The sequence below is a fragment of the Dermochelys coriacea genome, chromosome 26 (assembly GCF_009764565.3).
Source record: "Dermochelys coriacea isolate rDerCor1 chromosome 26, rDerCor1.pri.v4, whole genome shotgun sequence".
Classification (NCBI taxonomy): Eukaryota; Metazoa; Chordata; order Testudines; family Dermochelyidae; genus Dermochelys; species Dermochelys coriacea.
The window spans coordinates 827,927-843,754 of record NC_050093.1 but is presented as its reverse complement, the minus strand read 5'-3'; the positions used below and the strand labels follow the sequence as shown (position 1 = coordinate 843,754).

General features: G+C 46.4%; 1 protein-coding gene across 13 annotated transcripts in view; it reads right to left on the bottom strand.

Moving 5' to 3' along the window:
• ZMAT4 (zinc finger matrin-type 4) overlaps nucleotides 1-15,828 on the bottom strand; it is a 208,860-nt gene that overhangs the window by 135,324 nt on the left and 57,708 nt on the right. Inside the window, exon 1 of one of the 13 annotated variants that reach the window (XM_043503120.1) lies at nucleotides 6,420-6,551. The exons of 11 other annotated variants lie outside the window; for them this stretch is intronic. The gene's annotated coding sequence lies outside the window, so the exon portion shown is untranslated. Of the gene's footprint in view, nucleotides 1-3,257; nucleotides 3,317-6,419; nucleotides 6,552-15,828 lie in introns of those variants that run through there. One more of the 13 variants, XM_043503114.1, reaches the window with a different exon arrangement.

The following is a 15,828-nucleotide window of genomic DNA, read 5'->3' as shown; positions in this document are numbered from 1 at the left end:
GGCTTAAGGTAAATGTGGCTGTACTAAGACAGCAATCAGCACCTATTGTCTCTCATGGCTGCTATTACAGAGCTCTCTGTGCCACTCAGTCCCTAGTTCTTTATACCACGCTGTCAGTTCTGTACTTAGCTCCCTGGACCCTCTATGTCACGCAGCCACTGCTGGAAATACAGACTTTCTATGGCTCTGATCCTGCAGCGCACTGTGTGAACAGCCCCTGTGCCCCTGCAAAGATCAGAGCGAAATGCTGGCACTGGCTATCGCATAGAGGGAGCGCTGCACCATACACAAATTCACAGGCACTCTACATGGAGAGCACAAGAGCCAGACCAGGCTGAGCCTGCTTCTTCTCCCACCAGCACATTAAGAGTCTTCAAGGTGTTCTTACACAACAGGCAAGTGTTAATATCAAGAATATTCGTCTCCTACCATCTCTAGTTAACGAAACTAAAACTATCTGGAAAAATGAGAACATTCCAGTAACAACAAATTAAACACCAATACAATTAGGGAGAGATTAGGCATCGCTCCTCTGGGAGCATTTCAGAGCCTAAGGTCTCTCTCAAAATTTGATCATTCCCAGCAACTTTATTTCCTTCTAATTAATAAATGGGTAAATAAACGGCGTGGTTCCTAGAAGGGAGATGGCTCCCCCGGTCCTCTCCGAACAAGAGCTTTCCATTTGTGTTCAATAACACAGAAGGGCAGAGCTGGTGGCAGGTAGAAGCATGCACACCTTCAGCTCAGAGAGAAATCCCACGGTCAGCAGAATGAATGGCAAAGGCTGCGAAAACAGAAGTTCCTGCATGAGCGTCTGTTACAAGGTGACTGAAGGGGGAAGGTGTCTTGTGCTAACGTGCAAGAGCCTAACAAAGAGAAGGTCAAGGGGTGATGTGATCACAGTCTAAGTCCCTCCATGGGGAACAAATATTCAACAACGGGCCCTTCAGAGACCAGGATGACACAATCCAAGGGCTGGAAGCTGAAGCTAGACAAGTTCAGCATAAATTTTTAACAGTGAGAGTAATTAACTGTGGAAACAATTTACCAAGGGCAGTAGTGGATTCTTCATCACTGGACATTTTTAACTCAAGACTGGCTATTTTTCTGACCGATCTGCTCTAGGAATTGTTGTGGGGAAGCTCAATGGCCCAAGCGGACAGACCGGGTGCAATGTCTGCTTTTTCTAACCTGCCTTTCCTTGAGCAGGTGAAATACTTTGATCAGAGGCTGGCTGTCCCAGACCAACAGCCACATACAAGTGAGGAGACAGCGGCTTCAGTGGCCAAGTTAATTAAGCAAGGCTCATTTGGGGCTAACCCCATTTGCCAGGGCTTGACCATCCACCCACGGAAGCTCTACCTGGGAGAAGAGGGAGCAGGAGACCCTAAATTCAGTGAGGCTTGACTGGCCTGACAAGCGTTGCCAAAAAGGCAGAGCCTGTTGGGGCAGCTCTGACCTACCGACATTGGGGACCCACCCTGAGCTGGAGGAGTGACCCCTGTGACCCCATTGTGCATCCAGAAGCAGGTTCCCACATAGCATGATGCTGTTTCTGCTCACCTTCCCTCTTAGGGCCCTTGCAGTATTTGTGTTCACCAGCACTATCCAGAAGGCAGAGTGCTGACATCACCAGCTGGTCCTGAGGCTGTCTGGCCTTCACTCCTGAGTGACCACGTGCAGGAAACGCATTGATTATGGAGTCAGAGTCCTGGGTTCAACATTACCCTTGGAAAACCAGCTCTACTCCAGTCTTAAAGATGCTGAAACAAACTTGCTCCTACCAAGTGGCACAGACTAGAAGCAACAAGTCCCCTTCCAGGTGGATGCAGTCTGAACTCATGTTACAGCTCAGGAAAGTAACGACAATGTGGTACCCAGCTGCATGCTCTGAAGATGTCCCATCACCACCACTTATGACAGCCAGGCAATGCTCAATGCATTGGTACAATCACACGTTGTAACCTCAGGAAACTCGCTTCCCTCTTATTTGAAATCCCAGTGTTAGGCCTTGATTCAGAAAAGCACTTGAGCGTGTGCTTCACTTTAACCATGTGCTTAATTCCCCTTGACTTCAGTTTGCTTTTATATATTATACACACAGAGTTAAGCACCTGCTCAACTGCTCTCCTGGTTTGTGACCATAATGCAGAAACCCATTATAGAAAGACAACTAAGCAGGGTAAGGGTTGGCAGGTCCAGTAGATCTTTGGGAACAAGTGCTTGCTCCCATTTTATACCAGAATCCCTAGTACTCAACCAGTGCTAGACTGGTGCAGGATGTTTCCAGGTGTGTTCAGCTCCCAGAGGTACATTTCAGGAGCGCTGCCTGGCACAGCTGCCCTTGGTCACTGGAGCAGTCTCCACATTGAGAATAACTGCAGACAAAAAATCACTTCGTGCAATCGAGGGTGAGAACATGTTGAGTGCTCTCCTGATCTCGGGGTCGTTTCTCCAATATGTGACTTGCGTGGCCAGTGCATTTTGTTACTGCACAATGCCTGGAAATACCTGGATCAAGGCCTCCTAAAGTCCTCTCTCTTCACAAACTAGCCGCATCCCTCCATTACAGCAGCATGAAGCCCTTTGAATAGGGAGAATCTGGTTTAGAGCCTCCAAAAACCATCTGAATCCTACTGAGCTCCCTGGGGAACCACGGAGATGCCCTGAAAAGCCCTAGAGAAAACTTAAGTGAAGGGGACAAAGGTACTAAGTTACATGGAGCCAAAGCATCTCCTGGGCTGCACCCACGCTCTGCCCAAAAGTCTTGGCATGAGGCTGGGTCCTCTTCAACTTCCCTTAGCCAATGGTAAAGGATAAAAAGGAATAAAATAAATATTCAGGTGGGAGAAAGATTCTCTACCCCAGGTGAGAAAACTTCTGTTTGTTAGGCGGCCTTACCTTTCAGTAATCTGCATGCCTGTTAACCAATGTTCACAGCCATTGCACCTGTCAGCAAAGGGGTCTTCACACTTTGCAAATATTAATTAAGCCTCCATCCCTTACACCACCCCCCCTCTCCTGGGTAGGTAGCACCATGTGTAGAACTCAACCCATTACACAGAAGGAGAAATTGAGACACTGCAAGGTTAGGACCAAAAAGTCTTCAAACTTGGCTACTTCTAGTCAGGCCTTTAAATCCTTAAGTAGGCACACAGTAAGTGGGCTGATTTTCACAGGTGCTGAGCACTAATGACATGGCTGGATCTCAGGCCTCACTTTTATTTAGACGAGCCTGCAATGGGGTTTCCACTCACCACCAGGGCACCTCCTTGGGTCTAGGTTTGGGAAAGTAGTTCTCACGACACCAGTTGCCCCCTTCGGCTGTCTGCTCCCTCTGTGACCATCTCTCTTCTGGAAACTTGGCTTTATAATGTTGGCCCAGCCCTTCCCCAGCTGGGCTTCACTCCCAGTTAACCCTGGCCTTCCTCTCAGGTGACTCGAGGTGCCCACTTGGCCTAGTTAATCCTGTCAGGGCTCTGTGGGGTGCACACCCCATCACAGAGTTTAAATATCAGAGTTTTGGTACCAAATGTTGGACACCTAAGTGTGACAGTCTGGGACATGATGGCTACAGACAAAAATAGAATCCAGGAGTCCCAATACCCTAACCCCTGGACCATACACACTGTCCTCTAACACCCTCAGAAGAACTCCTGGACAGTTTAAATTAATTAAATACCCTGCCTTCTTGGAGTCCTCCTGACCCTGAAAGTATTTCATAATGGAAACAAAACCCAATTAGAAATTAATAGACTACACTAATAGACTAGACTAAAAGCTCCAGTTTGCTTGTTACACAAGGACAAACCTTTAAAAAAAATTATGTTTATTATCTACATTTGACCTTTGCACTTTTTTGGGGAGTGGAAGCAGGGGTAAGTTTAAATCAATCAGAGTCCTGCAGGAAGGGATGACAAGTTCACAGAGAGATTGATAGTGGGTACAGAGGAATGAGGGGCCATTAATCTTTCCAGGTGAATCTCTGGGGACAGCAGGCAGGATGGAAGGCGTTTAGCATAACAGTGCTGTAAAACCATCTTGAGAGAACACTGGTGGTGGCGGTAGGATGCTAAGTCAGCAGGGTCCGTCTGGCTGGGCCAATTCCATTACTAGCTAGAAGCAGCAAATTACACCTGATCCTAGTAAGTATTAACACTCCTGTTTGTAGACAACTCAGCTCCCTTTTCAGGTGGGCTAATCAACAGAGCACAATCAACTACAAATAAACAGGATCAGGAGAAGTTATCAGGGCTCGTTCTCTTCTCCCATGGGGCAGACAAATGCTAGGTAGGGAGCACACTGCGTTCAGTATGCTCGTGAGACTGTACCCACAATACTGTGTCGTATCCGGCCACTGTTATTCCGGAGTCCAGGGAAAGCCAGAAATGACCAAGGGGTGGGACGGTTTGAGTTGAGGAAATATTAGACATAATGTGTCTATAGCTAAGCCAAGTGACTGCTGAGTTGGAGGAAGGTGTGTGTAGAGGTGCGGTGCAAATATCTGAGCAGGAGGGATTGAAAGGCAACTAGGACTGATCACATGAGGCTAAGAGGAGGGAAATACAAGTCTGATTACCAGGACCAGCTCCCCTTTGGTGAAAGAGCTCAGACCGCAGGGATGTCTCCCAAGGGAAGTGGTGGAAGCCCTGCAGCCTGGGACACTGAACACAGACCTGGGGAGAGCCCTAGAACATGCACTGCAGGGACTGCTGCAGGGGATAGCTTTCCAGCTCAGCTTTTATGACCCTGCCCTGCTATTTACTATTTTTAACAATGATTTATTGTTTTTACTATTTCCAATAAAACGAGGGAGAGATCCATTTTTCACTTTCAGAGGCTCCTCACTTCCCCCTCCCCCCGCTCTAGAGAATGAGTCATTGTCTGCGAACCTTTTTCAAAAACAGCTCTTCTAAAATTCTGTATCAAATCACAAGCATTTCTAGTCCACAGCGCAGGGAGCAGAAGCCCTAGGATGCTGTTGATCTGCTGCATGAAAACAAAGAGCCGTAAAGCAGGAATCCTTCTGCTTGGCACAAATCTTTTACCCCACTGTACCTTGTCTAGCAACTCATTTAGTGCCCATCAGGTGGGGACACAGGGGGCCTGTGAGCTCATTGTGTGCTTTGAAGCCCTGTCTGTGTCTGTAATTGGATTTCAGGGCTGGCTGTTTTGTTTTGAGGACAGATAACACGTGTTCATGGGAGAGTCAGCTGCACAGTCACACACAGAAAGGGCAAACTGCAGATTTTTAACTGCCACAGCACAGCTTTACAAAACACTCTCCTACCTGACACCACGCGCAATGTCATTCCAGCATCTGAGAAGGGGGCACCGACCTGTGAGTAAGGGTGAAAACACATTTACACGCAGGGGATGACTGGCCATGGGTCAGGTTGGGTATTTTCATTCCGTGGAGACAGATCACCAACAATTCCGATGTCTCATCAGAATCAATTATTTTGCTCAGCCTGAACCAATGATACCCCAGCTTGTACTACCTGAGGATTTGGCTTTTGTTTCATACTCTCACATACAGATTAATACAGTGAAATGTGTGCGGTCAGACCCAATGAGCCATTAATTCAGCTCACTTCCACTAGCATGACAACCTGTCAAGACCTGGAGTTGCTTTCACAACACTGGTCTTTGCAACCGGAGCTGCTGTGATGAGTTTGGTGAGAGGTGCCTCATGGAAAGGCGGCTCCAATCTTTACAGGAACGACAGGATTTCTAGAAATCTGCCTTCACTTTGTTGAACCAGCTCCAGGTTGGAAAGTTTTCCAGACTTGCCTGCAATGGGGAGAACTAAGTTATTTTCCTACAGGTACCAGCATTGGCTCTCAAGACTCACGGCCCTCGGAACCTAACTTCCCGTTGTGTTTGGGTCAACCTAGAGGAGTCAATCTGGTGAAAGCCTCTGCAGCCGGTAGGCTGGTCTGACTCTGAGGCCTTTGAAGACTTCAGCCCCTGATAAACCAACAAAATGCGATGCTTAACAACAATAACGGGGGAAGTATTTTAAAGTCTGACATGGAGAAATGAGGTGGGTAATACTGATAATATATTCTGGTCCCCTGCCGCCCCCTCCTGCAGGTGTGATGGCGTATGTACTACCAACACACACCTGGCACAGAATCCTCAGCAGTCCAATGGCTGGTTCAAGAATCCTTGCCCCATTTATACACACACACAGCTCTCCATGCAATGGATACTGTGGCACGGGTACACACAAGGTCCCTGAAATAACAGCAACATAAACAAACCTGATTCCCGAGCTGAGAAGTTTATGAAACCATCTTCCTCCCTTCACACAAACATTCTGCTATTTAACAGCTCTGATTTCCCCATAAACTTTTCTAACGACAAGCTAGACAGATTCAAACAACAAGCAAAACAAGGAGGGATGCAGGCAGTACCTTTCTATTGCTGGCTGGGCAGGCGCTAGAGGATAACAGAGCTGTTCCAGTGATGCTGCTGAGACAGAAGCACTCTGGAGTTACGATACAGCTTTCCCTGTTCTGCAACCAGATCTCTCAGCAGCCCAGACCCACTGTGCTGGAAATGCACTTAGTAATTATCTGCAAGAGACCAGGCTCCGCCCCCAACAACTCTGATTGGTCCTCTGGCCCTGTGCAAGTCTGCATTGGTTTCAGTCAATCTACCATTTTCCAGAGCCTCAAAACAACTGAATTCTGTGTCCCATGGATAAGGGATATTGGGGTGAGCGTGACAGGTTGGGGGGGGGGAAGGGAGAGATCAGACTGACTCGCACAGAGCAGAGACTAAGTCAAAAGCACCTTGAAATTATATTTCTTATGGTGTTAGTAAAAGGATGTATGAGTGACTTAAAAAGGGTACAAACTGGGATGGGTATCATAGAAGTGTAGGACTGTAAGGGACCTGGAGAGGTCATTTATTCCCATCCCCTGCACTCATGGCAGGACTAAGTATTATCTAGACCATCCCTGACTGGTGTTTGTCTAACCTGCTCTTAACCTCTCTGACAGTTTAGGGTAGTTATCAAAGGCTCAGAAAGGAGGAGCAGAGTTACTTTCAGTTGCAGACATTACAGAGAATGCACTTATTCTGATAGATGGAGTTTACTGTAGAAAGCATGTCTTATATCCCAGCAGCGCCCAGCTGCCAGCAAGGTCAAGGCCCTGTTTTGCTAAGCACATACAGTAAGTGACAATCCCCACCCCAGAGAGCCTCCAGTCTAACAAACGCAAACCATTTGGCCAGACTGGCAGTGGGGAGAGATGGGATAACAAAAGTAATAGGACGTGCACCATGCTTTACCAGGTGGGAGCAGCAATCACAATTCATTACATGGCTAGACATCATCATCAGCTGGCTGCTTACCATATGCATCATGGTTGCAGTGAGGTTTGAGAGGTTACATGGAAGATAGGGTGGTGGCTTTATGGATTATACACACAGAAAATTAGTCACAGGTTGTGTTATTATAATAGATTCATAGATACTAAGGTCAGAAGGGACCATTATGATCTAGTCCGACCTCCTGCACAATGTAGGCCACAGAATCTCACCCACCCACTCCTGCGAAAAACCTCTCACCTATGTCTGAGCTGTTGAAGTCCTCAAATCGTGGTTTAAAGACTTCAAGGAGCAGAGTATCCTCCAGCAAGTGACCCGTGCCCCATACTACAGAGGAAGGCAAAAATCCTCCAGGGCCTCTTCCAATTTGCCCTAGAGGAAAATTCCTTCCTGACCCCAAATATGGCGATCAGCTAAACCCTGAGCATATGGGCAAGACTCACCAGCCAGATATACAGAAAATTCTTTCCTGGGTAACTCAGATCCCACCCCATCTAACATCCCATCACAGGCCATTGGGCCTATTTACCATGAATATTTAAATATCAATTAATTACCAAAATCATGTTATCCCATCATACTATCTCCTCCATAAACTTATCGAGTTTAATCTTAAAGCCAGATAGGTCTTTTGCCACCACTGCTTCCCTTGGAAGGCTATTCCAAAACTTCACTCCTCTGATGGTTAGAAACCTTCGTCTAATTTTAAGTCTAAACTTCCCAATGACCATTGGATCCATTTGTTCTTGTGTCCACATTGGTACTGAGCTTAAATAATTCCTCTTCCTCTCCGGTATTTATCCCTCTGATATATTTATAGAGAGCAATCATATCTCCCCTCAACCTTCTTTTAGTTAGGCTAAACAAGCCAAGCTCCTTAAGTCTCCTTTCATAAGACAAGTTTTCCATTCCTCGGATCATCCTAGTAGCCCTTCTCTGTACCTGCTCCAGTTTGAATTCATCCTTCTTACACATGGGAGACCAGAACTGCACACAGTATTCCAGGTGAGGTCTCACCAGTGCCTTGTAACATGGGACTAAAATCTCCTTATCTCTAATGGAAATACTTCTCCTGATGCATCCCAAAACCGCATTAGCTTTTTTCACGGCCATATCACATTGGCGGCTCATAGTCATCCTATGATCAACCAATACTCCAAGGTCCTTCTCCTCCTCCGTTACTTCTAATTGATGCATCCCCAGCTTAACTAAAATTCTTGTTATTAATCCCTAAATGCATGACCTTACACTTCTCTCTATTAAATTTCATCCCATTACTATTACTCCAGTTTACAAGGTCATCCAAATCTTCCTGTAAGATATCCCAGTCCTTCTCTAAATTGGCAATACCTCCCAGCTTTGTATCATCCACAAACTTGATTAGCACACTCCCACTTTTTGTGCCAAGGTCAGTAATAAAAAGATTAAATAAGATTGGTCCCAAAACTGATCCCTGAGGGACTCCACTGGTAACCTCCCTCCAGCCTAACAGTTCACCTTTCAGTAGGACCTGCTATAGTCTCCCTGTTAATTCCTTATCCACCTTTCAATTTTCATATTGATCCCCATCTTTTCCAATTTAAACCAATGATTCCCATGTGGCACGATATCAGACGCCTTACTGAATTCTAGGTAAATTAGATCCACTGCGTTTCCTTTGTCTAAAAGATCTGTTACTTTCTCAAAGAAGGAGATCAGGTTGGTTTGGCACAATCTACCTTTTGTAAAACCATATTGTATTTTGTCCCATTTACCATTGGACTTTACCATTTACTTCAATGTCCTTAACTACTTTCTCCTTCAAAATTTTTTCCAAGACCTTGCATACTACAGATGTTAAACTAACAGGCTTGTAGTTACCCGGATCACTTTTTTTTCCCCTTTCTTAAAAATAGGAACTATGTTAGCAATTCTCCAATTATATGGTACAACCCCTGAGTTTACAGATTCATTAAAAATTCTTGCTAATGAGCTTGCAATTTTGTGTGCCAATTCCTTTAATATTCTTGGATGAAGATTATCTGGGCCCCCCGATTTAGTCCCATTAAGCTGTTCGAGTTTCGCTTCTACCTCAGATATGGCAATATCTGCCTCCATATCCTCATTCCGATTTGTCATGCTACCATTATCCCTAAGATCCTCTTTAGCCTTATTAAAGACTGAGGCAAAGTATTTGTTTAGATATTGGGCCATGCCTACATTATCCTTGACCTCCACTCCAATGTATAAGGTTGTCTGAAGGCTGTTCACAATGGTGTATATCTACATTATACACTCACACTATGCATATAAACAGAGAAAGAAAAGATATTAGTACACTGAAAATAACCCTACCATAGCATGCAAAGGACACTATTAGAAATGGGAGGAGTCTCTCGGAGCACCCACGGGACCCACACTTCCCAATTCTATGAGCAAAAAAAAATGCATCCGATGAAGTGAGCTGTAGCTCACGAAAGCTTATGCTCAAATACATTTGTTAGTCTCTAAGGTGCCACAAGTACTTTTCTTTTTTGCAAATACAGACTAACACGACTGTTATTCTGAAACCAGTTCTATGAGGAGTCTTGCCACTCAAGGACCATTGCAGAAGTGGGTCACTATGGGCAGTATTGGGGCTTCCAGGACACAGTTAGGGAGCTCGTACCATGCCTAGAGGGGCATGTGGAAGGAGACAGATGATTGTGCAAGAATGATTGTGACAAACAGGCACACATCAGGCTGGGAGCACTGGCAGGACAGTGGACATTTGAAGCTTGACGGAGGATGGATAGGTAGGGTGGTGCAGAGCTCTGCAGAACTTGCTCAGGGTGAGGTTATCAATATGCCATTGCACACGTATGCACCACTGGGCAAACAGAACATGTTAAACCAAAAAGGAAAAGCCTCCGAGAGCAATTAATTTGTTAAAGGAAAAACATTTTTGTCATCTAAGTCCAGAAGTGAGGGCAGCACGACTGTGGCACGATCCAGTGATTTTACAAAAAATCCTGAACCCAAGTGCTTACAAACACAGTAAGAAAAGAGAACTCCCATTTGTCATTTCTCTGCCCTAACGGTGTCCCCCCACCCTGCACCAGGAGAAGCTGAGGAGAGAGATTCACTTCGGGAACGTCTCCTAAACTTCAGGTGTTCACATGATGCTTTGCTGGACCAATTGGTTTGGAAACGGGGATCGGTATCTCTCCACTCAGGATTTCCTAGCTCTAGCCAGGCTGGCATACTCTGACCAAAGCTTCCCAGGGGGGAAATGTGGCATTTCCTCTCCTATGTGAATCAAGGGCAGGCAGAGAGCTATAAAAATCAGAAAGCAACAAAAGGTGACAGGAACTTTACAGACCCTGGCAACAGCTTTAGGATCATTCTGCATTTACAGTCACAGTTTGGGCCAGGTCTGTGTTTACCTGGACTGGTTCACCCTGCCCCATAAGCTCTGCTATTCCTTGCTCCAGAATCCCAGGGACATGGTGGCTCAGGGAGTTCAGGCTAGGAAGCCCTTTCCAATCTGTCCTTCTGGCTTGCAGAGCAGTAGCTTTCCCAGAAGCACCAGAAAGGGGCTCATCTCAGGGGCTATATTATTCATTGACTAGGCTGACAGGATGCAAACACTTATCTCAGTCCCATTATATGCCAACATGTAAGGAACAAAGTTTTTATTCTCTGTGATTCCCTTGCTGCTGTAGCTGTGAGGCAGCTGGTGTTTGTCTCTATTTACCCTCACACAAGGGCAGTGGCTTTAGAGTGCCCATTCAGGGGGGCGCTGTAATATATTGACAAATTAACCAAACACAAACAAAACTAAAAGCACTAGCCAAAAAGCCAGAAAGCCTCTTGTACTGTTTTGCAGCTCACTACGTTCTGGCTATTATGGATTGCCTTGGACAGCAGCATTCCCTGCCCCGAAAGCTCTGCTGTCAGACATACAGCACAGACCGATCGCAAGAACCTCCAAACGGATCTTAGCTGCCATGATGGAGCACAGGGAGTGGTGCAGGGTGGGTCCCAGAGCACTCAGCACTTGCCACCAGCTGCACTTGGGAGCACACAGGAAGGCAGGGCACGGACTGGAGCACAAGTGTCATCCTTGAGGCAGCTTTCCTCACTCAGGAGATGGGCAGATGCTGAAGCTTCCAGCCTGCCCTGAAGTACTGTGCATTGCTACAGACTAGTCTGAAGCAGAAACAGTCCTGGCTAGCTGTTGCGAATCATAGAAGATTAGGGTTGGAAGGGACCTCAGGAGGTCATCTAGTCCAACCCCCTGCTCAAAGCAGGACCAACCCCAACTAAATCATCCCAGCCAGGGCTTTGTCAAGCTGGGTCTTAAAAACCTCTAAGGATGGAGATTCCACCACCTCCCTAGGTAACCCATTCCAGTGCTTCACCACCTTCCTAGTGAAATAGCGTTTCCTAATATCCAACCTAGACCTCCCCCACTGCAACTTGAGACTGTTGCTTCTTGTTCTGCCAAATCCCCGTAAGAGAGGAATGGCTGCAGCCCTGGTTGGCTCTCATCTGAGAGCCCACAACCAGCAACGAGTCCAGTAGGATCCAGATCCCGCAGACACCCTCATCTGGGGGTGCAAAGAAGGCAGTGCTTGTACCTCTTTCAGCGAGTATCATTCCCATCTTCTCTGGGCTGAGTAGCAGTCAGTTTGCTTTTCATGCCTACCTGGCACCAGAAGAGAGAATGTGCTTTGCCTTGAAGATAAACTGAGGTCACACCAAATCACACAGCCCAGAAATGCAGTTAGGAGAGTGGATACAAAATCCTTGGTCTCCCTGCACTTCAGAGCTGAAGACACAGAGCTGTAGCTCCTTGAAATTGGAAGGTTTTAGGAACAGCAACATCCACTATTCCCGGGACAGCAGATGGTTCCCCAGACAGGTGACCAATTAGGGGAGCATTTCAAACTCCTTCCCCTGCTGCAGCTGGAGCCTCATCTGCTTTAATCAGACACTGCATGTGTTTGGTTTTGTGACGAGGATTACAGAGGTGAGGATGGGTCCTCTAAAACAGTTTATTCTAGCATCTTCTCAGATGCTCATAAATATTCTCTTTGATGGCATAATAATTCCTTGTGTTCCATAGACACATTACTTTGGTGAGTTCAAAAATACATTTTTTGAAGTATTGAAATTCCACTACTGTTTTGATTTGTATGTTAAATGAGAGCTCTCCAGATAATCTTATTAATAGTGACTATTTACTTGGAGAGCATCATCATTCATTTCTGTACAAACTATGTTTTGTAAAATACCACTTCTGCTAGCAGGGCTAGACAAAGTAATCCATTACGGCTGAACAGAGCCTTGTTAGCTCGCCTATTTTAGAGGATTTAGGGACTGGAGGAGTTCTATGCTGTTTGGATGAATTCATGCACTGTTTAAAGGTGCTATTTCTGAATCGTATACAACAAGGGTCTCAAACACGCAGTCTACAGAGTTATTTCCTGTGGCCTGCCATAGGCGGTGATTCCATGGGCACTCTGGGGCTGGAGCACCCATGGGGAAAAATTAGTGGCCACTGGCAGCCAAGCTCTCCCCCCCTCCCCGCCCCAGCGCACTGCATCCCCGCTGCTCCGCCTACCTCCCAGTGCTTCCTGCTGCTAAAACAGCTGTTTGGTGGCGCTTAGGACTTTCCAGGAGGGAGGGGGGAGGGGGGGGACATGGCATGCTCAGGGGAGGAGACGGAGAAGAGGCAGGGCCTCATGGAAGGGGTGAAGTTAGGGTTCTGCAGTCTATTACCAACCAGTTTTGAAGTTCTCAGCTATTTTGACTTGACAATTGGTGTACAGCTACAGAAAAGGGGTGTGTGTGTGTGTGTGTGTTGTGCCAAGAGTTCTAGAACACTGTGATAGAGATAACTCAACCAATCACCACCCTTTTTCAATAGGAAATTTGCATGCTACAGTGTCATTGGTTGTATGAGGGAGACTTCACAGATGGTGGATGAGCTGGCCTGACTGCCACACCCTTGTGCCTAGCTGCCACCTCACATATCAGCACAACCACCTACACAACACCACAACCTGCAAGTCGAAATACAGAGAGCCTATCACCCCAGCACACATCCCTTATTTGCCACCAACACAAATCAACCAGCACAGCACAATACAACCCAGGCACAAATCAACAGCTTCCCATCACAACACACATTTGCCCGCCCTCACTCGTACTTACCACTTAGCCACTCAAGGTAAGTGGCAAGTCCTTTGCTAGTAAGCATATATTGGGCTACTCTGACAACCCAATAAAAGTCAGTAGAAAAAAAAATCACCGAGATGCTATACAACTTAAGCGTGTAGAAAAAAAGGTATACATTATGAGAAAGAGTACGTGACCCTGTCATTAAAAGATTACATAACAGTCTCAAAGGGGCAGAGAAAAAGTTGTGTGCGCTACGTGGCCAAAAATGAAATGACTGTCAAAATTAGCACTGACTTTTCACATTACAGTTTTTAAAAAGTTAATACATTGACTTTTAAGAGCTTACTATATTATTCTTCATTTTTGACTATACTTTTGTATCATTATACGAAAAGGTGTCAGTGATACGGCCCTTGGGCCAACGTACTAGTCATGTGGCCCTCATGGTGATTTGAGTTTGAGATCCCTGGTATACAATATTGTAGTCAGCAACATCAGATATCGCCTTCTTGGGATCCCTGCTAACCACGATTACTACATAACTTAATAAATTGGTGTTTTGGTTTATTTTACTGTTTATGCATCTCTTTCCACTATACTTTGATGAGTCTTTATTAAACCCCAACTGGTGTCCTGTCCAGGGAGCAAGAGACATGGGATGTGACAAGGAACAAGGCATTGATTAAAAATAAGAAATAATGAAAGGAAAGGAGTGTCTGGGGCATCTCTGAGGATGACAGGATGTCAGTATCAGTGTGGCAAAAAGCCTTTGTTAGCAGCATTCACGGGAGCCACCACTTGGTGGATGACAGATCTTTTCAGAAGCCCCCACCCAGCCATGTTGCCTTGGCAGGGCAGTGACGTGGAAGAGTCCCATTAACACAGGGCTGAAAAACTAACGAAGTTGTATTGCATTTCAAGAAAGGACTGACACATGAGTTAGGTGCAACCACTTGGACCATAGGGGGAAGGTTAGAAATGTCACAGATGAAGGAAGAGACAATGGGTAACAGTGCAATAGCTCAGGGGCCAATGCACCAGGGTGTTGCCGCTGTGCCTGTTATCACTTTGTGGGGAGTTAATTAAGTGGGTAGCTGGAGTAGATGAGGGGGCAGGCTGTTTCTAGGTGATATTTACTGCCTGCAATAGATTTGCTAGAAACTCCCAGGAGAAAGTCAGTTCATCTGGGTCATTCTCTCTTCTCCATCAGGCCTGCTGAGGGCATCTCCTGCTTCCCTTCCTTTAAAGAGGGGCTGGGGGGGTTGGTCTTGGACGGGGGTGCTCAACCTTTTTCTTTCTGAGCCCCCCCAGCCCTGCCATAAAAACTCCACTGCCCAGCTGTGCCACAACAACTGTTTTTCTGTGTATAAAAGCCAGGGCCTGCATTGGTGGTAGCAAGCTGGGCAATTGCCCGGGGGCCCTATGCCACAGGGGGCACCACAAAGCTAAGTTGCTCAGGCTTTGGCTTCAGCCCCAGCCCTGAGTGGTGGGGCTCGGGGCCCTGGGCTGTGGTCCTGTGTGGTGAGGTTTTGGCTTTCTGCCCTGGGCCCTAGTGATTCTAATGCCAGCCATGCTTGACAGACCCCCAGAATCCTGCTTGCAGCCCCCTAAAGGGCCCCAGACCCCTGGCTGAGAACCAGGGGTCTAGGATAGCTCTTTTTAAGGTGCTCATTGCTACTAAAGCCAATAAAGCAACGTAGCCCCTAGGGAAGCTGGAGGATATTTAGCAGCATTTACATTTTTCATACTGGAATGCACAAATAAGCCCTTACTGCTGCCCTCTCACTGCCAAGTAAATCTGTAGCCACTTCATTCCCTGCCCCCCTAAAGCACTTGAATAATCAAGGTTAACCTACAGTCCCCACCTGTATTCTGGCAAATAGACTCATCGGTCATAGAGTAGGAGAGAAACGTTGTCTAACATAAATAAGTGAGTAATAGCAAATTACTGACTGGGAAGCTGGGTTTGAAGCTTTCTAAGGATTCATGGCTGAGCTGTGACTGACTTATGACAACGTGGGAGCACTTAAGTTTCTTAACAAAAAGTGAATCTAGGAACTTCAAGTTTATTTAGTGTAATTGGTTTCTATTAAATATGCCTCACTGACCATTCAGAGACCTTGGCCGGGGCAAGAGCTGCTACCTGCTCCTGTCTCCTGCACCTGCTTGTTAACTATATTCACACTGCTATCTCTAGACACTTTTTTGGGTGGGGTGGGGGGGGAGGTAGGGAAAGAAAGGTGCAGAAATCTCTTTAAAAGCACAGCCCTCCCCCCAAACACTGGGAAAAGACTGTCTGAAATGGAAAGACTGCTGGTAGGCTGCTTGACAGCAGTTTTA